Here is a 24,087-nt window from a genome sequence, read left to right as displayed (position 1 = left end):
AAGAGAGAGTAACGAGACAAAGGAAGGGGAAAGAGAGCGAAACGAGACAAAGGAGGGTGAAAGGGAGCAAAATGAGATGAAGGAGGGTGAAAGAGTGCGAAACGAGACGAAGGAGGGTGAAAGAGAGCGAAACGAGACGAAGGAGGGTGGAAGAGAACGAAAGGAGTCGAAGGAGGGTCGAAGAGAGCGAAACGAGACGGAGGGTGAAAGAGAGCGAAACGAGACGAAGGAGGGTGAAAGAGAGCGAAACGAGATGAAGGAGGGTGAAAGAGAGCAAAACGAGACGAAGGAGGGTGAAAGAGGGCGAATCGAGACGAAGGAGGGTAGAAGAGAGCGAAACAAGTCGAAGGAGGGTGAAAGAGAGCGAAACGAGACGAAGGAAGGTCAAAGAGAGCGAAACGAGATGAAGGAGGGTCAAAGAGAGCGAAACGAGACGAAGGAGGGTGAAAGAGAGCGAACCGAGACGAAGGAGGGTGAGAGAGAGCGAAACGAGACGAAGGAGGGAGAAAGAGGGCGAAACGAGACGAAGGAGGGTCAAAGAGAGCGAAACGAGATGAAGGAGGGTGAAAGAGAGCGAAACGAGACGAAGGAGGGTCAAAGAGAGCGAAACGAGACGAAGGAGGGTGAAAGAGAGCGGAACGAGACGAAGGAGGGTGAAAGGGAGCAAAATGAGATGGAGGGTGAAAGGGAGCGAAACGAGGCGAAGGAGGGTGAAAGAGAGCGAAACGAGACGAAGGAGGGTGAAAGAGAGCGAAACAAGTCGAAGGAGGGTGAAAGAGAGCGAAACGAGACGAAGTAGGGTGAAAGAGAGCGAAACGAGATGCTGGAGGGTCAAAGAGAGCGAAACGAGACGAAGGAGGGAGAAAGAGGGCGAAATGAGACGAAGGAGGGAGAAAGAAGGCGAAACAAGACGACGGAGGGTGAAAGAGAGCGACACGAGATGAAGGAGGGTCAAAGAGAGCGAAACGAGATGAAGGAGGGTCAAAGAGAGCGAAACGAGACGAAGGAGGCTGAAATAGGGCGAAACGAGACGAAGGAGGGTCAAAGAGAGCGAAACGAGACGAAGGAGGGTGAAAGAGATCAAAGCGAGATGAAGGAGGGTGAAAGAGAGCGAACCGAGACGAAGGAGGGTGAAAGAGAGCGAAACGAGACGAAGGAGGGAGAAAGAGGGCGAAATGAGACGAAGGAGGGAGAAAGAAGGCGAAACAAGACGAAGGAGGGTGAAAGAGAGCGAAACGAGATGAAGGAGGGTCAAAGAGAGCGAAACGAGACGAAAGAGGGTCAAAGAGTGCGAAACGAGAGTAAGGAGGGTGAACGAGAGCGAAACGAGAGGAACGAGGGTGAAAGAGAGCGAAACGAGACGAAGGAGGGTGAAAGAGAGCGAAACGAGACGAGGAAGGGTGAAAGAGAGCGAAACAAGATGAAGGAAGGTGAAAGCGAGCGAAAGCAGTCGTAGGAGGGTGAAAGAGAGCGGAACGAGGCGAAGGAGGGTGAAAGAGACCGAAACGAGACGAAGGAGGGTGAAAGAGAGCGAAACGAGACGAAGGAGGGTGAAAGAGAACGAAACGAGATGAAGGAGGGTGAAAGAGAGCGAACTGAGACGAAGGAGGGTGAAAGAGAGCGAAACGAGACGAAGGAGGGAGAAAGAGGGCGAAACGAGACGAAGGAGGGTGAAAGAGAGATAAACGAGACGAAGGAGTGTCAAAGAGAGCGAAACGAGACGAAGGCAGGTCAAAGAGAGCGAAACGAGACGAAGGAGGGTGAAAGAGGGCGAAACGAGACGAAGGAGGGTGAAAGAGAGCGAAACGAGACGAAGGAGGGTGAAATAGGGCGAAACGAGACGAAGGAGGGTCAAAGAGTGCAAAACGAGACGAAGGAGGGTGAAATAAGGCGAAACGAGACGAAGGAGGGTGAAATAGGGCGAAACGAGACAAAGGAGGGTGAAAGAGAGCGAAACGAGATGAAGGAGGGTGGAAGAGAGCGAAAGGTGTCGAAGGAGGGTGAAAGAGGGGGAATCGAGATGCAGGGTGGAAGAGAGCCAAACGAGACGAAGGAGGGTGAAAGAGAGTGAAACGAGACGAAGGAAAGTCAAAGAGAGCGAAAAGAGACGAAGGAGGGAGAAAGAGAGCAAAACGAGACGAAGGGGGGTGAAAGAGAGCGAAACGAGACGAAGGAGGGTGAAAGAGAGCGAAACGAGACGAAAGAGGGTGAAAGAGACCGAAACGAGACGAAGGAGGGTGAAAGAGAGCGAAACGAGATGAAGGTGGGTGAAAGAGAGCGAAACAAGACAATAGAGGGTAAAAGAGGGTGAAACGAGACGAAGGAGGTTGGAAGAGAGCGAAACGAGACGAAGGAGGGTGAAAGAGAGCGAAACGAGACGAAGGAGGGTGAAAGAGAGCGAAACGAGACGAAGGAGTGTGCAAGAGGGCGAAACGAGACGAAGGAGGGTGAAAGAGAGAGTAACGAGACAAAGGAAGGGGAAAGAGAGCGAAACGAGACAAAGGAGGGTGAAAGGGAGCAAAATGAGATGAAGGAGGGTGAAAGAGTGCGAAACGAGACGAAGGAGGGTGAAAGAGAGCGAAACGAGACGAAGGAGGGTGTAAGAGAGCGAAAGGAGTCGAAGGAGGGTCGAAGAGAGCGAAACGAGACGGAGGGTGAAAGAGAGCGACACGAGATGAAGGAGGGTCAAAGAGAGCGAAACGAGATGAAGGAGGGTCAAAGAGAGCGAAACGAGACGAAGGAGGCTGAAATAGGGCGAAACGAGACGAAGGAGGGTCAAAGAGAGTGAAACGAGACGAAGGAGGGTGAAAGAGAGCAAAACGAGACGAAGGAGGGTGAAAGAGAGCGAACCGAGACGAAGGAGGGTGAAAGAGAGCGAAACGAGACGAAGGAGGGAGAAAGAGGGCAAAATGAGACGAAGGAGGGTGAAATAGGGCGAAACGAGATGAAGGAGGGAGAAAGAGAGTGAAACGAGAGGGAGGAGGGTGAAAGAGAGCGAAAACAGACGGAAGGTGAAAGAGAGCGAAACGAGAGGAAGAAGGGTGAAAGAGAGCGAAACAAGACGAAGGAGGGTGAAAGCGAGCGAAAGGAGTCGTAGGAGGGTGAAAGCGAGTGGAACGAGGCGAAGGAGGGTGAAAGAGATCGAAACGAGACGAAGGAGGTTGAAAGAGAGCAAAACGAGACGAAGGAGGGTGAAAGAGAGCGAAACGAGATGAAGGAGGGTGAAAGTGAGCGAAAGGAGTCGTAGGACGGTGAAAGAGAGCGGACCGAGGCGATGGATGGTGAAAGAGACCGAAACGAGACGAAGGAGGTTGAAAGAGACGAAAACGAGACGAAGGTGGGTGAAAGAGAGCGAAACGAGATGAAGGGGGGTGAAAGAGAGCGAAACGAGACGAAGGAGGGTGAAAGAGAGCGAAACGAGACGAAGGAGGGTGAAAGAGACCGAAACGAGACGAAGGAGGGTGAAAGAGAGCGAAACGAGATGAAGGTGGGTGAAAGAGAGCGAAACAAGACAATAGAGGGTAAAAGAGGGTGAAACGAGACGAAGGAGTTTGGAAGAGAGCGAAACGAGACGAAGGAGGGTGAAAGAGAGCGAAACGAGACGAAGGAGGGTGAAAGAGAGCGAAACGAGACGAAGGAGTGTGCAAGAGGGCGAAACGAGACGAAGGAGGGTGAAAGAGAGAGTAACGAGACAAAGGAAGGGGAAAGAGAGCGAAACGAGACAAAGGAGGGTGAAAGGGAGCAAAATGAGATGAAGGAGGGTGAAAGAGTGCGAAACGAGACGAAGGAGGGTGAAAGAGAGCGAAACGAGACGAAGGAGGGTGGAAGAGAACGAAAGGAGTCGAAGGAGGGTCGAAGAGAGCGAAACGAGACGGAGGGTGAAAGAGAGCGAAACGAGACGAAGGAGGGTGAAAGAGAGCGAAACGAGATGAAGGAGGGTGAAAGAGAGCAAAACGAGACGAAGGAGGGTGAAAGAGGGCGAATCGAGACGAAGGAGGGTGGAAGAGAGCGAAACAAGTCGAAGGAGGGTGAAAGAGAGCGAAACGAGACGAAGGAAGGTCAAAGAGAGCGAAACGAGATGAAGGAGGGTCAAAGAGAGCGAAACGAGACGAAGGAGGGTGAAAGAGAGCGAACCGAGACGAAGGAGGGTGAGAGAGAGCGAAACGAGACGAAGGAGGGAGAAAGAGGGCGAAACGAGACGAAGGAGGGTCAAAGAGAGCGAAACGAGATGAAGGAGGGTCAAAGAGAGCGAAACGAGACGAAGGAGGGTCAAAGAGAGCGAAACGAGACGAAGGAGGGTGAAAGAGAGCGGAACGAGACGAAGGAGGGTGAAAGGGAGCAAAATGAGATGGAGGGTGAAAGGGAGCGAAACGAGGCGAAGGAGGGTGAAATAGAGCGAAACGAGACGAAGGAGGGTGAAAGAGAGCGAAACAAGTCGAAGGAGGGTGAAAGAGAGCGAAACGAGACGAAGTAGGGTGAAAGAGAGCGAAACGAGATGCTGGAGGGTCAAAGAGAGGGAAACGAGACGAAGGAGGGTGAAAGAGAGCAAAACGAGACGCAGGAGGGTGAAAGAGAGCGAAACGAGACGAAGGAGGGAGAAAGAGGGCGAAACAAGACGAAGGAGGGTGAAAGAGAGCGAAACGAGATGAAGGAGGGTCAAAGAGAGCGAAACGAGACGAAGGAGGGTCAAAGAGTGCGAAACGAGAGTGAGGAGGGTGAACGAGAGCGAAACGAGAGGAAGGAGGGTGAAAGAGAGCGAAACGAGACGAAGGAGGGTGAAAGAGAGCGAAACGAGACGAGGAAGGGTGAACGAGAGCGAAAGGAGACGAAGGAGGGTGAAAGCGAGCGAAAGGAGTCGTAGGAGGGTGAAAGAGAGCGAAACGAGACGAAGGAGGGAGAAAGAGGGCGAAACGAGACGAAGGAGGCTCAAAGAGAGCGAAACGAGACGAAGGAGGGTCAAAGAGAGCGAAACGAGACGAAGGAGGGTCAAAGAGAGCGAAACGAGACGAAGGTGGGTGAAAGAGAGCGGAACGAGACGAAGGAGGGTGAAAGGGAGCAAAATGAGATGGAGGGTGAAAGGGAGCGAAACGAGGCGAAGGAGGCTGAAAGAGAGCGAAACGAGATGAAGGAGGGTGAAAGAGAGCGAAACAAGTCGAAGGAGGGTGAAAGAGAGCGAAACGAGACGACGTAGGGTGAAAGAGAGCGAAACGAGACGCTGGAGGGTCAAAGAGAGCGAAACGAGACGAAGGAGGGTGAAAGGGAGCAAAACGAGACGAAGGAGGGTGAAAGAGAGCGAAACGAGACGAAGGAGGGAGAAAGAGGGCGAAACAAGACGAAGGAGGGTGAAAGAGAGCGAAACGAGATGAAGGAGGGTCAAAGAGAGCGAAACGAGACGAAGGAGGGTCAAAGAGTGCGAAACGAGAGTGAGGAGGGTGAACGAGAGCGAAACGAGAGGAAGGAGGGTGAAAGAGAGCGAAACGAGACGAAGGAGGTGAAAGAGAGCGAAACGAGACGAGGAAGGGTGAACGAGAGCGAAACGAGACGAAGGAGGGTGAAAGCGAGCGAAAGGAGTCGTAGGAGGGTGAAAGAGAGCGGAACGAGGTGAAGGAGGGTGAAAGAGACCGAAACGAGACGAAGGAGGTTGAAAGAGAGCGAAACGAGACGAAGGAGGGTGAAAGAGAGCGAACCGAGACGAAGGAGGGTGAAAGAGAGCGAAACGAGACGAAGGAGGGTGAAAGTGAGCGAAACAAGTCGAAGGAGGGTGAAAGAGAGCGAAACGAGACGAAGTAGGGTGAAAGAGAGCGAAACGAGACGCTGAGGGTCAAAAAGAGCGAAACGAGACGAAGGAGGGTGAAAGAGAGCAAAACGACACGAAGGAGGGTGAAAGAGAGCGAAACGAGATGAAGGAGGGAGAAAGAAGGCGAAACAAGACGAAGGAGGGTGAAAGAGAGCGAAACGAGATGAAGGAGGGTCAAAGAGAGCGAAACGAGATGAAGGAGGGTCAAAGAGTGCGAAACGAGAGTGAGGAGGGTGAACGAGAGCGAAACGAGAGGAAGGAGGGTGAAAGAGAGCGAAACGAGACGAAGGAGGGTGAAAGAGAGCGAAACGAGACGAGGAAGGGTGAACGAGAGCGAAAGGAGACGAAGGAGGGTGAAAGCGAGCAAAAGGAGTCGTAGGAGGGTGAAAGAGAGCGGAACGAGGCGAAGGAGGGTGAAAGAGATCGAAACGAGACGAAGGAGGGTGAGAGAGAGCGAAACGAGACGAAGGAGGGAGAAAGAGGGCGAAACGAGACAAAGGAGGGTCAAAGAGAGCGAAATGAGACGAAGGAGGGTCAAAGAGAGCGAAACGAGACGAAGGAGGGTCAAAGAGAGCGAAACGAGACGAAGGAGGGTGAAAGAGAGCGGAACGAGACGAAGGAGGGTGCAAGGGAGCAAAATGAGATGGAGGGTGAAAGGGAGCGAAACGAGGCGAAGGACGGTGAAAGAGAGCGAAACGAGATGAAAGAGGGTGAAAGAGAGCGAAACAAGTCGAAGGAGGGTGAAAGAGAGCGAAACGAGACGACGTAGGGTGAAAGAGAGCGAAACGAGACGCTGGAGGGTCAAAGAGAGCGAAACGAGACGAAGGAGGGTGAAAGAGAGCGAAACGAGACGAAGGAGGGTGAAAGTGAGCGAAACAAGTCGAAGGAGGGTGAAAGAGAGCGAAACGAGACGAAGTAGGGTGAAAGAGAGCGAGACGAGACGAAGGAGGGTGAGAGAGAGCGAAACGAGACGAAGGAGGGAGAAAGAGGGCGAAACGAGACGAAGGAGGGTCAAAGAGAGCGAAACGAGACGAAGGAGGGTCAAAGAGAGCGAAACGAGACGAAGGAGGGTCAAAGAGAGCGAAACGAGACGAAGGAGGGTGAAAGAGAGCGGAACGAGACGAAGGAGGGTGAAAGGGAGCAAAATGAGATGGAGGGTGAAAGGGAGCGAAACGAGGCGAAGGAGGGTGAAGGAGAGCGAAACGAGATGGAGGGTGAAAGAGAGCGAAACAAGTCGAAGGAGGGTGAAAGAGAGCGAAACGAGACGACGTAGGGTGAAAGAGAGCGAAACGAGACGCTGGAGGGTCAAAGAGAGCGAAACGAGACGAAGGAGGGTGAAAGGGAGCAAAACGAGACGAAGGAGGGTGAAAGAGAGCGAAACGAGACGAAGGAGGGAGAAAGAGGGCGAAACAAGACGAAGGAGGGTGAAAGAGTGCGAAACGAGAGTGAGGAGGGTGAACGAGAGCGAAACGAGAGGAAGGAGGGTGAAAGAGAGCGAAACGAGACGAAGGAGGGTGAAAGAGAGCGAAACGAGACGAGGAAGGGTGAACGAGAGCGAAACGAGACGAAGGAGGGTGAAAGCGAGCGAAAGGAGTCGTAGGAGGGTGAAAGAGAGCGGAACGAGGTGAAGGAGGGTGAAAGAGACCGAAACGAGACGAAGGAGGTTGAAAGAGAGCGAAACGAGACGAAGGAGGGTGAAAGAGAGCGAACCGAGACGAAGGAGGGTGAAAGAGAGCGAAACGAGACGAAGGAGGGTGAAAGTGAGCGAAACAAGTCGAAGGAGGGTGAAAGAGAGCGAAACGAGACGAAGTAGGGTGAAAGAGAGCGAAACGAGACGCTGAGGGTCAAAAAGAGCGAAACGAGACGAAGGAGGGTGAAAGAGAGCAAAACGACACGAAGGAGGGTGAAAGAGAGCGAAACGAGATGAAGGAGGGAGAAAGAAGGCGAAACAAGACGAAGGAGGGTCAAAGAGAGCGAAACGAGCCGAAGGAGGGTCAAAGAGTGCAAAACGAGTGTAAGGAGGATGAACGAGAGCGAAACGAGAGGAAGGAGTGTGAAAGAGAGTGAAACGAGACGAAGAAGGGTGAAAGAGAGCGAAACGAGACGAGGAAGGGAGAAAGAGAGCGAACCAAGACGAAGGAGGGTGAAAGCGAGCGAAAGGAGTCGTAGGAGGGTGAAAGAGAGCGGAACGAAGCGAAGGAGGGTGAAAGAGACCGAAACGAGACGAAGGAGGGTGAAAGAGACCGAAACGAGACGAAGGAGGGTGAAAGAGAGCGAAACGAGACGAAGGAGGGTGAAAGAGAGCGAACCGAGACGAAGGAGGGTGAAAGAGAGCGAAACGAGACGAAGGAGGGAGAAAGAGCGCGAAACGAGACGAAGGAGGGTGAAAGAGAGATAAACGAGACGAAGGAGTGTCAAAGAGAGCGAAACGAGACGAAGGAAGGTCAAAGAGAGCGAAACGAGACGAAGGAGGGTGAAAAAGTTCGTAGCGAGACGAAGGAGGGTGAAAGAGAGCGGAACGAGATGAAGGAGTGTGAAAGAGAGCGAAACGAGACGAAGGAGGGTGAAAGCGAGCGAAAGGAGTCGTAGGAGGGTGAAAGCGAGCGGAACGAGGCGAAGGAGGGTGAAAGAGATCGAAACGAGACGAAGGAGGTTGAAAGAGAGCAAAACGAGATGAAGGTGGGTGAAAGAGAGCGAAACGAGATGAAGGAGGGTGAAAGCGAGCGAAAGGAGTCGTAGGACGGTGAAAGAGAGCGGACCGAGGCGATGGATGGTGAAATAGACCGAAACGAGACGAAGGAGGGTGAAAGAGACGAAAACGAGACGAAGGTGGGTGAAAGAGAGCGAAACGAGATGAAGGGGGGTGAAAGAGAGCGAAACGAGACGAAGGAGGGTGAAAGAGAGCGAAACGAGACGAAGGAGGGTGAAAGAGACCGAAACGAGGCGAAGGAGGGTGAAAGAGAGCGAAACGAGATGAAGGTGGGTGAAAGAGAGCGAAACAAGACAATGGAGGGTAAAAGAGGGTGAAACGAGACGAAGGAGGTTGGAAGAGAGCGACACGAGACGAAGGAGGGTGAAAGAGAGCGAAATGGGACGAAGGAGGGTGAAAGAGAGCGAAACGAGACGAAGGAGTGTGCAAGAGGGCGAAACGAGACGAAGGAGGGTGAAAGAGAGAGTAACGAGACAAAGGAAGGGGAAAGAGAGCGAAACGAGACAAAGGAGGGTGAAAGGGAGCAAAATGAGATGAAGGAGGGTGAAAGAGTGCGAAACGAGACGAAGGAGGGTGAAAGAGAGCGAAACGAGACGAAGGAGGGTGGAAGAGAGCGAAAGGAGTCGAAGGAGGGTGGAAGAGAGCGAAACGAGACGGAGGGTGAAAGAGAGCGAAACGAGACGAAGGAGGGTGAAAGAGAGCGAAACGAGATGAAGGAGGGTGAAAGACAGCAAAACGAGACGAAGGAGGGTGAAAGAGAGCGAAACGAGACGAAGGAGGGTGAAATAGGGCGAAACGAGACGAAGGAGGGTCAAAGAGTGCGAAACGAGACGAAGGAGTGTGAAATAGGGCGAAACGAGACGAAGGAGGGTGAAATAGGGCGAAACGAGACAAAGGAGGGTGAAAGAGAGCGAAACTAGACGAAGGAGGGTGGAAGAGAGCGAAAGGAGTCGAAGGAGGGTGAAAGAGGGGGAATCGAGATGGAGGGTGGAAGAGAGCCAAACGAGACGAAGGAGGGTGAAAGAGAGTGAAACGAGACGAAGGAAAGTCAAAGAGAGCGAAAAGAGACGAAGGAGGGTGAAAGAGACCGAAACGAGACGAAGGAGGGTGAAAGAGACCGAAACGAGACGAAGGAGGGTGAAAGAGAGCGAAACGAGACGAAGGAGGGTGAAAGAGAGCGAACCGAGACGAAGGAGGGTGAAAGAGAGCGAAACGAGACGAACGAGGGAGAAAGAGCGCGAAACGAGACGAGGGAGGGTGAAAGAGAGATAAACGAGACGAAGGAGTGTCAAAGAGAGCGAAACGAGATGAAGGAAGGTCAAAAAGAGCGAAACGAGACGAAGGAGGGTGAAAAAGGTCGTAGCGAGACGAAGGAGGGTGAAAGAGAGCGGAACGAGATGAAGGAGTGTGAAAGAGAGCGAAACGAGACGAAGGAGGGTGAAAGAGGGCGAAACGAGACGAAGGAGGGTGAAAGAGAGCGAAACGAGACGAAGGAGGGTGAAATAGGGCGAAACGAGACGAAGGAGGGTCAAAGAGTGCGAAACGAGACGAAGGAGGGTGAAATAGGGCGAAACGAGACAAGGAGGGTGAAATAGGGCGAAACGAGACAAAGGAGGGTGAAAGAGAGCGAAAGGAGTCGAAGGAGGGTGAAAGAGGGCGAATCGAGATGGAGGGTGGAAGAGAGCCAAACGAGACGAAGGAGGGTGAAAGAGAGTGAAACGAGACGAAGGAAGGTCAAAGAGAGCGAAACGAGACGAAGGAGGGTGAAAGAGATCAAAACGAGACGAAGGAGGGTGAAAGAGAGCGAACCGAGACGAAGGAGGGTGAAAGAGAGCGAAACGAGATGAAGGAGGGAGAAAGAGGGCGAAATGAGACGAAGGAGGGAGAAAGAAGGCGAAACAAGACGACGGAGGGTGAAAGAGAGCGACACGAGATGAAGGAGTGTCAAAGAGAGCGAAACGAGATGAAGGAGGGTCAAAGAGAGCGAAACGAGACGAAGGAGGCTGAAATAGGGCGAAACGAGACGAAGGAGGGTCAAAGAGAGCGAAACGAGACGAAGGAGGGTGAAAGAGAGCAAAGCGAGATGAAGGAGGGTGAAAGAGAGCGAACCGAGACGAAGGAGGGTGAAAGAGAGCGAAACGAGACGAAGGAGGGAGAAAGAGGGCGAAATGAGACGAAGGAGGGAGAAAGAAGGCGAAACAAGACGAAGGAGGGTGAAAGAGAGCGAAACGAGATGAAGGAGGGTCAAAGAGAGCGAAACGAGACGAAAGAGGGTCAAAGAGTGCGAAACGAGAGTAAGGAGGGTGAACGAGAGCGAAACGAGAGGAACGAGGGTGAAAGAGAGCGAAACGAGACGAAGGAGGGTGGAAGAGAGCGAAAGGAGTCGAAGGAGGGTGAAAGAGGGGGAATCGAGATGGAGGGTGGAAGAGAGCCAAACGAGACGAAGGAGGGTGAAAGAGAGTGAAACGAGACGAAGGAAAGTCAAAGAGAGCGAAAAGAGACGAAGGAGGGTGAAAGAGACCGAAACGAGACGAAGGAGGGTGAAAGAGACCGAAACGAGACGAAGGAGGGTGAAAGAGAGCGAAACGAGACGAAGGAGGGTGAAAGAGAGCGAACCGAGACGAAGGAGGGTGAAAGAGAGCGAAACGAGACGAACGAGGGAGAAAGAGCGCGAAACGAGACGAGGGAGGGTGAAAGAGAGATAAACGAGACGAAGGAGTGTCAAAGAGAGCGAAACGAGATGAAGGAAGGTCAAAAAGAGCGAAACGAGACGAAGGAGGGTGAAAAAGGTCGTAGCGAGACGAAGGAGGGTGAAAGAGAGCGGAACGAGATGAAGGAGTGTGAAAGAGAGCGAAACGAGACGAAGGAGGGTGAAAGAGGGCGAAACGAGACGAAGGAGGGTGAAAGAGAGCGAAACGAGACGAAGGAGGGTGAAATAGGGCGAAACGAGACGAAGGAGGGTCAAAGAGTGCGAAACGAGACGAAGGAGGGTGAAATAGGGCGAAACGAGACAAGGAGGGTGAAATAGGGCGAAACGAGACAAAGGAGGGTGAAAGAGAGCGAAAGGAGTCGAAGGAGGGTGAAAGAGGGCGAATCGAGATGGAGGGTGGAAGAGAGCCAAACGAGACGAAGGAGGGTGAAAGAGAGTGAAACGAGACGAAGGAAGGTCAAAGAGAGCGAAACGAGACGAAGGAGGGTGAAAGAGATCAAAACGAGACGAAGGAGGGTGAAAGAGAGCGAACCGAGACGAAGGAGGGTGAAAGAGAGCGAAACGAGATGAAGGAGGGAGAAAGAGGGCGAAATGAGACGAAGGAGGGAGAAAGAAGGCGAAACAAGACGACGGAGGGTGAAAGAGAGCGACACGAGATGAAGGAGTGTCAAAGAGAGCGAAACGAGATGAAGGAGGGTCAAAGAGAGCGAAACGAGACGAAGGAGGCTGAAATAGGGCGAAACGAGACGAAGGAGGGTCAAAGAGAGCGAAACGAGACGAAGGAGGGTGAAAGAGAGCAAAGCGAGATGAAGGAGGGTGAAAGAGAGCGAACCGAGACGAAGGAGGGTGAAAGAGAGCGAAACGAGACGAAGGAGGGAGAAAGAGGGCGAAATGAGACGAAGGAGGGAGAAAGAAGGCGAAACAAGACGAAGGAGGGTGAAAGAGAGCGAAACGAGATGAAGGAGGGTCAAAGAGAGCGAAACGAGACGAAAGAGGGTCAAAGAGTGCGAAACGAGAGTAAGGAGGGTGAACGAGAGCGAAACGAGAGGAACGAGGGTGAAAGAGAGCGAAACGAGACGAAGGAGGGTGAAAGAGAGCGAAACGAGACGAGGAAGGGTGAAAGAGAGCGAAACAAGACGAAGGAGGTTGAAAGCGAGCGAAAGCAGTCGTAGGAGGGTGAAAGAGAGCGGAACGAGGCGAAGGAGGGTGAAAGAGACCGAAACGAGACGAAGGAGGGTGAAAGAGAGCGAAACGAGACGAAGGAGGGTGAAAGAGAGCGAAACGAGATGAAGGAGGGTGAAAGAGAGTGAACTGAGACGAAGGAGGGTGAAAGAGAGCGAAACGAGACGAAGGAGGGAGAAAGAGGGCGAAACGAGACGAAGGAGGGTGAAAGAGAGATAAACGAGACGAAGGAGTGTCAAAGAGAGCGAAACGAGACGAAGGAAGGTCAAAGAGAGCGAAACGAGACGAAGGAGGGTGAAAGAGAGCGAAACGAGATGAAGGAGGGTGAAAGAGAGCGAACCGAGACGAAGGAGGGTGAAAGAGAGCGAAACGAGACGAAGGAGGGAGAAAGAGGGCGAAACGAGACGAAGGAGGGTGAAAGAGAGATAAACGAGACGAAGGAGTGTCAAAGAGAGCGAAACGAGACGAAGGAAGGTCAAAGAGAGCGAAACGAGACGAAGGAGGGTGAAAAAGTTCGTAGCGAGACGAAGGAGGGTGAAAGAGAGCGGAACGAGATGAAGGAGTGTGAAAGAGAGCGAAACGAGACGAAGGAGGGTGAAAGAGGGCGAAACGAGACGAAGGAGGGTGAAAGAGAGCGAAACGAGACGAAGGAGGGTGAAATAGGGCGAAACGAGACGAAGGAGGGTCAAAGAGTGCGAAATGAGACGAAGGAGGGTGAAATAGGGCGAAACGAGACGAAGGAGGGTGAAATAGGGCGAAATGAGACAAAGGAGGGTGAAAGAGAGCGAAACGAGACGAAGGAGGGAGAAAGAGAGCGAAACAAGACGAAGGAGGGTGAAAGAGAGCGAAACGAGATGAAGGAGGGTCAAAGAGAGCGAAACGAGACGAAGGAGGGTCAAAGAGTGCGAAACGAGTGTAAGGAGGATGAACGAGAGCGAAACGAGAGGAAGGAGGGTGAAAGAGACCGAAACGAGACGAAGGAGGTTGAAAGAGAGCGAAACGAGACGAAGGAGTGTCAAAGAGAGCGAAACGAGACGAAGGAAGGTCAAAGAGAGCGAAACGAGACGAAGGAGGGTGAAAAAGTTCGTAGCGAGACGAAGGAGGGTGAAAGAGAGCGGAACGAGATGAAGGAGTGTGAAAGAGAGCGAAACGAGACGAAGGAGGGTGAAAGAGGGCGAAACGAGACGAAGGAGGGTGAAAGAGAGCGAATCGAGACGAAGGAGGGTGAAATAGGGCGAAACGAGACGAAGGAGGGTCAAAGAGTGCGAAATGAGACGAAGGAGGGTGAAATAGGGCGAAACGAGACGAAGGAGGGTGAAATAGGGCGAAATGAGACAAAGGAGGGTGAAAGAGAGCGAAACGAGACGAAGGAGGTAGAAAGAGAGCGAAACAAGACGAAGGAGGGTGAAAGAGAGCGAAACGAGATGAAGGAGGGTCAAAGAGAGCGAAACGAGACGAAGGAGGGTCAAAGAGTGCGAAACGAGTGTAAGGAGGATGAACGAGAGCGAAACGAGAGGAAGGAGGGGGAAAGAGACCGAAACGAGACGAAGGAGGTTGAAAGAGAGCGAAACGAGACGAAGGAGGGTGAAAGAGAGCGAACCGAGACGAAGGAGGGTGAAAGAGAGCGAAACGAGACGAAGGAGGGTGAAAGTGAGCGAAACAAGTCGAAGGAGGGTGAAAGAGAGCGAAACGAGACGAAGTAGGGTGAAAGAGAGCGAAACGAGACGCTGAGGGTCAAAAAGAGCGAAACGAGACGAAGGAGGGTGAAAGAGAGCAAAACGACACGAAGGAGGGTGAAAGAGAGCGAAACGAGATGAAGGAGGGAGAAAGAAGGCGAAACAAGACGAAGGAGGGTGAAAGAGAGCGAAACGAGATGAAGGAGGGTCAAAGAGAGCGAAACGAGACGAAGGAGGGTCAAAGAGTGCGAAACGAGTGTAAGGAGGATGAACGAGAGCGAAACGAGAGGAAGGAGGGTGAAAGAGAGTGAAACGAGACGAAGAAGGGTGAAAGAGAGCGAAACGAGACGAGGAAGTGGGAAAGAGAGCGAAACAAGACGAAGGAGGGTGAAAGCGAGCGAAAGGAGTCGTAGGAGGGTGAAAGAGAGCGGAACGAAGCGAAGGAGGGTGAAAGAGACCGAAACGAGACGAAGGAGGGTGAAAGAGACCGAAATGAGACGAAGGAGGGTGAAAGAGAGCGAAACGAGACGAAGGAGGGTGAAAGAGAGCGAACCGAGACGAAGGAGGGTGAAAGAGAGCGAAACGAGACGAAGGAGGGAGAAAGAGCGCAAAACGAGACGAAGGAGGGTGAAAGAGAGATAAACGAGACGAAGGAGTGTCAAAGAGAGCGAAACGAGACGAAGGAAGGTCAAAGAGAGCGAAACGAGACGAAGGAGGGTGAAAAAGTTCGTAGCGAGACGAAGGAGGGTGAAAGAGAGCGGAACGAGATGAAGGAGTGTGAAAGAGAGCGAAACGAGACGAAGGAGGGTGAAAGAGGGCGAAACGAGACGAAGGAGGGTGAAAGAGAGCGAAACGAGACGAAGGAGGGTGAAATAGGGCGAAACGAGACGAAGGAGGGTCAAAGAGTGCGAAATGAGACGAAGGAGGGTGAAATAGGGCGAAACGAGACGAAGGAGGGTGAAATAGGGCGAAATGAGACAAAGGAGGGTGAAAGAGAGCGAAACAAGACGAAGGAGGGAGAAAGAGAGCGAAACAAGACGAAGGAGGGTGAAAGAGAGCGAAACGAGATGAAGGAGGGTCAAAGAGAGCGAAACGAGACGAAGGAGGGTCAAAGAGTGCGAAACGAGTGTAAGGAGGATGAACGAGAGCGAAACGAGAGGAAGGAGGGTGAAAGAGAGTGAAACGAGACGAAGAAGGGTGAAAGAGAGCGAAACGAGACGAGGAAGGGAGAAAGAGAGCGAAACAAGACGAAGGAGGGTGAAAGCGAGCGAAAGGAGTCGTAGGAGGGTGAAAGAGAGCGGAACGAAGCGAAGGAGGGTGAAAGAGACCGAAACGAGACGAAGGAGGGTGAAAGAGACCGAAACGAGACGAAGGAGGGTGAAAGAGAGCGAAACGAGACGAAGGAGGGTGAAAGAGAGCGAACCGAGACGAAGGAGGGTGAAAGAGAGCGAAACGAGACGAAGGAGGGAGAAAGAGCGCGAAACGAGACGAAGGAGGGTGAAAGAGAGATAAACGAGACGAAGGAGTGTCAAAGAGAGCGAAACGAGACGAAGGAAGGTCAAAGAGAGCGAAACGAGACGAAGGAGGGTGAAAAAGTTCGTAGCGAGACGAAGGAGGGTGAAAGAGAGCGGAACGAGATGAAGGAGTGTGAAAGAGAGCGAAACGAGACGAAGGAGGGTGAAAGAGGGCGAAACGAGACGAAGGAGGGTGAAAGAGAGCGAAACGAGACGAAGGAGGGTGAAATAGGGCGAAACGAGACGAAGGAGGGTCAAAGAGTGCGAAATGAGACGAAGGAGGGTGAAATAGGGCGAAACGAGACGAAGGAGGGTGAAATAGGGTGAAATGAGACAAAGGAGGGTGAAAGAGAGCGAAACGAGACGAAGGAGGGTGGAAGAGAGCGAAAGGAGTCGAAGGAGGGTGAAAGGGGGCGAATCGAGATGGAGGGTGGAAGAGAGCCAAACGAGACGAAGGAGGGTGAAAGAGAGTGAACCGAGACGAAGGAAGGTCAAAGAGAGCGAAACGAGACGAAGGAGGGAGAAAGAGAGCAAAACGAGACGAAGGAGGGTGAAAGAGAGCGAACCGAGACGAAGGAGGGTGAAAGAGAGCGAAACGAGACGAAGGAGGGAGAAAGAGGACGAAACGAGACGAAGGAGGGTGAAAGAGAGCGACACGAGATGAAGGAGGGTCAAAGAGAGCGAAACGAGATGAAGGAGGGTCAAAGAGAGCGAAACGAGACGAAGGAGGGTGAAAGAGAGCAAAACGACACGAAGGAGGGTGAAAGAGAGCGAAACGAGACGAAGGAGGGAGAAAGAAGGCGAAACAAGACGAAGGAGGGTGAAAGAGAGCGAAACGAGATGAAGGAGGGTCAAAGAGAGCGAAACGAGACGAAGGAGGGTCAAAGAGTGCGAAACGAGTGTAAGGAGGTTGAACGAGAGCGAAACGAGAGGAAGGAGGGTGAAAGAGAGTGAAACGAGACGAAGAAGGGTGAAAGAGAGCGAAACGAGACGAGGAAGGGAGAAAGAGAGCGAAACAAGACGAAGGAGGGTGAAAGCGAGCGGAAGGAGTCGTAGGAGGGTGAAAGAGGACGAAACGAGACGAAGGAGGGTGAAAGAGAGCGACACGAGATGAAGGAGGGTCAAAGAGAGCGAAACGAGATGAAGGAGGGTCAAAGAGAGCGAAACGAGACGAAGGAGAGTGAAAGAGAGCAAAACGACACGAAGGAGGGTGAAAGAGAGCGAAACGAGACGAAGGAGGGAGAAAGAAGGCGAAACAAGACGAAGGAGGGTGAAAGAGAGCGAAACGAGATGAAGGAGGGTCAAAGAGAGCGAAACGAGATGAAGGAGGGTCAAAGAGTGCGAAACGAGTGTAAGGAGGTTGAACGAGAGCGAAACGAGAGGAAGGAGGGTGAAAGAGAGTGAAACGAGACGTAGAAGGGTGAAAGAGAGCGAAATGAGACGAGGAAGGGAGAAAGAGAGCGAAACAAGACGAAGGAGGGTGAAAGCGAGCGAAAGGAGTCGTAGGAGGGTGAAAGAGAGCGGAACGAAGCGAAGGAGGGTGAAAGAGACCGAAACGAGACGAAGGAGGGTGAAAGAGACCGAAACGAGACGAAGGAGGGTGAAAGAGAGCGAAACGAGACGAAGGAGGGTGAAAGAGAGCGAACCGAGACGAAGGAGGGTGAAAGAGAGCGAAACGAGACGAAGGAGGGAGAAAGAGCGCAAAACGAGACGAAGGAGGGTGAAAGAGAGATAAACGAGACGAAGGAGTGTCAAAGAGAGCGAAACGAGACGGAGGAAGGTCAAAGAGAGCGAAACGAGACGAAGGAGGGTGAAAAAGTTCGTAGCGAGACGAAGGAGGGTGAAAGAGAGCGGAACGAGGCGAAGGAGGGTGAAAGAGACCGAAACGAGACGAAGGAGGTTGAAAGAGACCGAAACGAGACGAAGGAGGGTGAAAGAGAGCGAAACGAGACGAAGGAGGGTGAAAGAGAGCGAAACGAGATGAAGGAGGGAGAAAGAGCGCGAAACGAGACGAAGGAGGGTGAAAGAGAGATAAACGAGAAAAAGGAGTGTCAAAGAGAGCGAAACGAGACGAAGGAAGGTCAAAGAGAGCGAAACGAGATGAAGGAGGGTGAAAATGTTGGTACCGAGACGAAGGAGGGTGAAAGAGAGCGGAACGAGATGAAGGAGGGTGAAAGAGAGCGAAAGAGACGAAGGAGGGTGAAAGAGGGCGAAACGAGACGAAGGAGGGTAAAAGAGAGCGAAACGAGACGAAGGAGGGTGAAATAGGGCGAAATGGGACGAAGGAGGGTCACAGAGTGCGAAACGAGACGAAGGAGGGTGAAATAGGGCGAAACGAGACGAAGGAGGGTGAAATAGGGCGAAACGTGATGAAGGAGGGTGAAAGAGAGCGAAACGAGACGAAGGATGAAGGAAGAAAGCGAAAGGAGTTGAAGGAGGGTGGAAGAGAGCGAAACGAGACGAAGGAGGGTGAAAGAGAGCGAAACGAGACGAAGGAGGGTGAAAGAGAGCGAAATGAGACGAAGGATGGTGAAAGAGAGCGAAACGAGACGAAGGAGGGTGAAAGTGAGCGGAACGAGACGAAGGTGGGTGAAAGAGAGCGAAACGAGACGAAGTAGGGTGGAAGAGAGCGAAACGAGACGAAGTAGGGTGGAAGAGAGTGAGACGAGACGAAGGAGGGTGAAAGAGAGCGAAACGAGACGAAGGAGGGTCAAAGAGAGCGAAACGAGACGAAGGAGGGTGAAAGAGAGGGAACCGAGACGAAGGAGGGTGAGAGAGAGCGAAACGAGACGAAGGAGGGAGAAAGAGGGCGAAACGAGACGAAGGAGGGTCAAAGAGAGCGAAACGAGATGAAGGAGGGTCAAAGAGAGCGAAACGAGACGAAGGAGGGTCAAAGAGAGCGAAACGAGACGAAGGAGGGTGAAAGAGAGCGGAACAAGACGAAGGAGGGTGAAAGGGAGCAAAATGAGATGGAGGGTGAAAGGGAGCGAAACGAGACGAAGGAGGGTGAAAGAGAGCGAAACGAGACGAAGGAGGGAGAAAGAGGGCGAAACAAGACGAAGGAGGGTGAAAGAGAGCGAAACGAGATGAAGGAGGGTCAAAGAGAGCGGAATGAGACGATGGAGGGTCAAAGAGTGCGAAACGAGAGTGAGGAGGGTGAACGAGAGCGAAACGAGAGGAAGGAGGGTGAAAGAGAGCGAAACGAGACGAAGGAGGGTGAAAGAGAGCGAAACGAGACGAGGAAGGGTGAACGAGAGCGAAACGAGACGAAGGAGGGTGAAAGCGAGCGAAAGGAGTCGTAGGAGGGTGAAAGAGAGCGGAACGAGGCGAAGGAGGGTGAAAGAGACCGAAACGAGACGAAGGAGGGTGAGAGAGAGCGAAACGAGACGAAGGAGGGAGAAAGAGGGCGAAACGAGACGAAGGAGGGTCAAAGAGAGCGAAACGAGACGAAGGAGGGTCAAAGAGAGCGAAACGAGATGAAGGAGGGTCAAAGAGAGCGAAACGAGACGAAGGAGGGTGAAAGAGAGCGGAACGAGACGAAGGAGGGTGAAAGGGAGCAAAATGAGATGGAGGGTGAAAGGGAGCGAAACGAGGCGAAGGAGGGTGAAAGAGAGCGAAACGAGACGAAGGAGGGTGAAAGAGAGCGAAACAAGTCGAAGGAGGGTGAAAGAGAGCGAAACGAGATGAAGGAGGGTCAAAGAGAGCGGAACGAGACGAAGGAGGGTCAAAGAGTGCGAAACGAGAGTGAGGAGGGTGAACGAGAGCGAAACAAGAGGAAGGAGGGTGAAAGAGAGCGAAACGAGACGAAGGAGGGTGAAAGAGAGCGAAATGAGACGAGGAAGGGTGAACGAGAGCGAAACGAGACGAAGGAGGGTGAAAGCGAGCGAAAGGAGTCGTAGGAGGGTGAACGAGAGCGGAACGAGGCGAAGGAGGGTGAAAGAGACCGAAACGAGACGAAGGAGGGTGAGAGAGAGCGAAACGAGACGAAGGAGGGAGAAAGAGGGCGAAACGAGACGAAGGAGGGTCAAAGAGAGCGAAACGAGACGAAGGAGGGTCAAAGAGAGCGAAACGAGATGAAGGAGGGTCAAAGAGAGAGAAACGAGACGAAGGAGGGTGAAAGAGAGCGGAACGAGACGAAGGAGGGTGAAAGGGAGCAAAATGAGATGGAGGGTGAAAGGGAGCGAAACGAGGCGAAGGAGGGTGAAAGAGAGCGAAACGAGATGAAGGAGGGTGAAAGAGAGCGAAACAAGTCGAAGGAGGGTGAAAGAGAGCGAAACGAGACGAAGTAGGGTGAAAGAGAGCGAAACGAGACGCTGGAGGGTCAAAGAGAGCGAAACGAGACGAAGGAGGGTGAAAGAGAGCAAAACGAGACGAAGGAGGGTGAAAGAGAGCCAAACGAGACGAAGGAGGGAGAAAGAGGGCGAAACAAGACGAAGGAGGGTGAAAGAGAGCGAAATGAGATGAAGGAGGGTCAAAGAGAGTGAAACGAGACGAAGGAGGGTCAAAGAGTGCGAAACGAGAGTGAGGAGGGTGAACGAGAGCGAAACGAGAGGAAGGAGGGTGAAAGAGAGCGAAACGAGACGAAGGAGGGTGAAAGCGAGCGAAAGGAGTCGTAGGAGGGTGAAAGAGAGCGGAACGAGGCGAAGGAGGGTGAAAGAGACCGAAACGAGACGAAGGAGGTTGAAAGAGAGCGAAACGAGACGAAGGAGGGTGAAAGAGAGCGAACCGAGACGAAGGAGGGTGAAAGAGAGCGAAACGAGATGAAGGAGGGTGAAAGTGAGCGAAACAAGTCGAGGGAGGGTGAAAGAGAGCGAAACGAGACGAAGTAGGGTGAAAGAGAGCGAAACGAGACGCTGAGGGTCAAAAAGAGCGAAACGAGACGAAGGAGGGTGAAAGAGAGCAAAACGACACGAAGGAGGGTGAAAGAGAGCGAAACGAGACGTAGGAGGGAGAAAGAAGGCGAAACAAGACGAAGGAGGGTGAAAGAGAGCGAAACGAGATGAAGGAGGGTCAAAGAGAGCGAAACGAGACGAAGAAGGGTGAAAGAGAGCGAAACGAGACGAGGAAGGGAGAAAGAGAGCGAAACAAGACGAAGGAGGGTGAAAGCGAGCGAAAGGAGTCGTAGGAGGGTGAAAGAGAGCGGAACGAAGCGAAGGAGGGTGAAAGAGACCAAAACGAGACGAAGGAGGGTGAAAGAGAGCGAAACGAGACGAAGGAGGGTGAAAGAAAGCGAACCGAGACGAAGGAGGGTGTAAGAGAGCGAAACGAGACGAAGGAGGGAGAAAGAGCGCGAAACGAGACGAAGGAGGGTGAAAGAGAGATAAACGAGACGAAGGAGTGTCAAAGAGAGCGAAACGAGACGAAGGAAGGTCAAAGAGAGCGAAACGAGACGAAGGAGGGTGAAAAAGTTCGTAGCGAAGCGAAGGAGGGTGAAAGAGAGCGGAACGAGATGAAGGTGTGTGAAAGAGAGCAAAACGAGACGAAGGAGGGTGAAAGAGGGCGAAACGAGACGAAGGAGGGTGAAAGAGAGCGAAACGAGACGAAGGAGGGTGAAATAGGGCGAAACGAGACGAAGGAGGGTCAAAGAGTGCGAAATGACACGAAGGAGGGTGAAATAGGGCGAAACGAGACGAAGGAGGGTGAAATAGGGCGAAACGAGACAAAGGAGGGTGAAAGAGAGCGAAACGAGACGAAGGAGGGTGGAAGAGAGCGAAAGGAGTCGAAGGAGGGTGAAAGGGGGCGAATCGAGATGGAGGGTGGAAGAGAGCCAAACGAGACGAAGGAGGGTGAAAGAGAGTGAAACGAGACGAAGGAAGGTCAAAGAGAGCGAAACGAGACGAAGGAGCGAGAAAGAGAGCAAAACGAGATGAAGGAGGGTGAAAGAGAGCGAACCGAGATGAAGGAGGGTGAAAGAGAGCGAAACGAGACGAAGGAGGGAGAAAGAGGACGAAACGAGACGAAGGAGGGTGAAAGAGAGCGACACGAGATGAAGGAGGGTCAAAGAGAGCGAAACGAGATGAAGGAGGGTCAAAGAGAGCGAAACGAGACGAAGGAGGGTGAAAGAGAGCAAAACGACACGAAGGAGGGTGAAAGAGAGCGAAACGAGACGAAGGAGGGAGAAAGAAGGCGAAACAAGACGAAGGAGGGTGAAAGAGAGCGAAACGAGATGAAGGAGGGTCAAAGAAAGCGAAACGAGACGAAGGAGGGTCAAAGAGTGCGAAACGAGTGTAAGGAGGTTGAAAGAGAGCGAAACGAGACGAAGGAATGTCAAACAGACAAAACGAGACGAAGGGAGGTGAAAGAGGGCGAAACGAGACGAAGGAGGGTGAAAGAGAGCGAAACGAGGTGAAGGAGGGTGAAAGAGAGCGAAACGAGACGAAGGAATGTCAAACAGACAAAACGAGACGAAGGGAGGTGAAAGAGGGCGAAACGAGACGAAGGAGGGTGGAAGAGAGCGAAACGAGATGAAGGAGGGTGAAAGAGAGCAAAACGAGACGAAGGAGGGTGAAAGAGAGCGAAACGAGACGAAGGAGGGTGAAAGAGAGCGAAACGAGACGAAGGAGGGTGAAAGAGAGCGAAACAAGATGAAGGAGGGTGAAAGAGAGTGAAACGAGACGAAGAAGGGTGAAAGAGAGCGAAACGAGACGAGGAAGGGAGAAAGAGAGCGAAACAAGACGAAGGAGGGTGAAAGCGAGCGAAAGGAGTCATAGGAGGGTGAAAGAGAGCGGAACGAAGCGAAGGAGGGTGAAAGAGACCGAAACGAGACGAAGGAGGGTGAAAGAGACCGAAACGAGACGAAGGAGGGTGAAAGAGAGCGAAACGAGACGAAGGAGGGTGAAAGAGAGCGAACCGAGACGAAGGAGGGTGAAAGAGAGCGAAACGAGACGAAGGAGGGAGAAAGAGCGCGAAACGAGACGAAGGAGGGTGAAAGAGAGATAAACGAGACGAAGGAGTGTCAAAGAGAGCGAAACGAGACGAAGGAAGGTCAAAGAGAGCGAAACGAGACGAAGGAGGGTGAAAAAGTTTGTAGCGAGTCGAAGGAGGGTGAAAGAGAGCGGAACGAGATGAAGGAGTGTGAAAGAGAGCGAAACGAGACGAAGGAGGGTGAAAGAGGGCGAAACGAGAGGAAGGAGGGTGAAAGAGAGCGAAACGAGATGAAGGAGGGTGAAATAGGGCGAAACAAGACGAAGGAGGGTCAAAGAGTGCGAAATGAGACGAAGGAGGGTGAAATAGGGCGAAACGAGACGAAGGAGGGTGAAATAGGGCGAAACGAGACAAAGGAGGGTGAAAGAGAGCGAAACGAGACGAAGGAGGGTGGAAGAGAGCGAAAGGAGTCGAAGGAGGGTGAAAGGGGGCGAATCGAGATGGAGGGTGGAAGAGAGCCAAACGAGACGAAGGAGGGTGAAAGAGAGTGAAACGAGACGAAGGAAGGTCAAAGAGAGCGAAACGAGACGAAGGAGGGAGAAAGAGAGCAAAACGAGACGAAGGAGGGTGAAAGAGAGCGAACCGAGACGAAGGAGGGTGAAAGAGAGTGAAACGAGACGAAGGAGGGAGAAAGAGGACGAAACGAGACGAAGGAGGGTGAAAGAGAGCGACACGAGATGAAGGAGGGTCAAAGAGAGCGAACCGAGATGAAGGAGGGTCAAAGAGAGCGAAACGAGACGAAGGAGGCTGAAATAGGGCGAAACGAGACGAAGGAGGGTCAAAGAGAGTGAAACAAGACGAAGGAGGGTGAAAGATAGCAAAACGAGACGGAGGGTGAAAGAGAGCGAACCGAGACGAAGGAGGGTGAAAGAGAGCGAAACGAGACGAAGGAGGGAGAAAGAGGGCGAAATGAGACGAAGGAGGGTGAAATAGGGCGAAACGAGATGAAGGTGGGAGAAAGAGAGTGAAACGAGAGGGAGGAGGGTGAAAGAGAGCGAAAACAGACGGAAGGTGAAAGAGAGCGAAACGAGAGGAAGGAGGGTGAAAGAGAGCGAAACGAGACGAAGGAGGGTGAAAGAGAGCGAAACGAGATGAAGAAGGGTGAAAGAGAGCGAAACAAGACGATGGAGGGTGAAAGCGAGCGAAAGGAGTCGTAGGAGGGTGAAAGCGAGCGGAACGAGGCGAAGGAGGGTGAAAGAGATCGAAACGAGACGAAGGAGGTTGAAAGAGAGCGAAACGAGACGAAGGAGGGTGAAAGAGAGCGAAACGAGATGAAGGAGGGTGAAAGCGAGCGAAAGGAGTCGTAGGACGGTGAAAGAGAGCGAAACGAGATGAAGGTGGGTGAAAGAGAGCGAAACAAGACAATGGAGGGTAAAAGAGGGTGAAACGAGACGAAGGAGGTTGGAAGAGAGCGAAACGAGATGAAGGAGTGTGAAAGAGAGCAAAACGAGACGAAGGAGGGTGAAAGAGAGCGAAACGAGACGAAGGAGGGTGAAAGAGAGCGAAACGAGACGAAGGAGGGTGAAAGAGAGCGAAACAAGATGAAGGAGGGTGAAAGAGAGTGAAACGAGACG

The sequence above is a fragment of the Scyliorhinus torazame genome, chromosome 15, assembly GCF_047496885.1.
Source record: "Scyliorhinus torazame isolate Kashiwa2021f chromosome 15, sScyTor2.1, whole genome shotgun sequence".
NCBI lineage: Eukaryota > Metazoa > Chordata > Chondrichthyes > Carcharhiniformes > Scyliorhinidae > Scyliorhinus > Scyliorhinus torazame.
The sequence above is the reverse complement of the archived record's forward strand: the minus strand, read 5'-3'. Positions refer to the sequence as shown.